We start from the raw sequence: 1,017 nt of genomic DNA on the forward strand, positions 1-1,017 counted from the left end.
TCCTATCTCCACTACGCACATAATTACTAGGCACATCCATCCTCCTTTATAACTTTAAGCATTCACATCTATCACCCCCACTTATATCCCATACTCTCAGATTGTCATTCTTCTCAACTCCAAAGTTTATCCCCACATGTGGCCTCATATTCCTGTAAAAGTTCTATATGTATAAGATTTAGCTTTCTAACTATAATCTCCTATACATATTTCTACCTCTCTGACCACCTTAATCCTTCTGAATCCTCTCTTTGCAGACATTGTACATAGAGAATTCTGTATCTTTTCTCTCTCTCATCTTCAGTTACTCCCTCAATACTAACTTCCTCTTACTACATACATCAACAAGCCATCTCTATCCTAAAAAGCAAACACAAACAAATAATCCTTCCACTGACCCTGCCTCACCTAGTGCTATCATCCTAACAGTCTTCTCCCCATTCACTAATAAATTTCTAGAAATAAAATTGTATAATTGCTACCTCTACCTTACTGTCCTTCCTCAGACCTCTATAATATAGCTATTGCCCTCAGCACCCTATTAAAATTATTCTTTTTTAAGACATCCCTGCCTTTCATTTGAGCTCCAGTCAAATATTTCTAACTCCAAGCTGCCCAGCTCCACCTGAGTATCTGCCAGCACTAGAAATTCAACATATTCAAAACTGAACTCATCATTTTTCCTCCTGAAACCACATACTTTCATTTTTCTGTATTTTTTGTCAGTGCTATTATTCTCATAGCCCATTGAGCAGAATTCTCAGTGTTGTCTTTTACTCTATCTTCTCCCTCACCTACTATATCCAAATAGTTGCCAAATCCTATTGACACTAACTCTCTAATACCTTTTATATCCCTCCTCTTCTGTCTTATGCCGCTATCATCATAATTAATACCCTTGTCACATTTTACCTGAATTGTTGAATTAGGCTCTAAGTGACCCTCGACCCTAGTCTTTCCACTCACCAGGCTATTTTTTCACAGAGCAGCCATGGCCTGATCATGTTGCCACCATAT

This window comes from Vombatus ursinus, unplaced genomic scaffold (assembly GCF_900497805.2).
Source record: "Vombatus ursinus unplaced genomic scaffold, bare-nosed wombat genome assembly UNPS02009132.1, whole genome shotgun sequence".
Lineage (NCBI taxonomy): Eukaryota > Metazoa > Chordata > Mammalia > Diprotodontia > Vombatidae > Vombatus > Vombatus ursinus.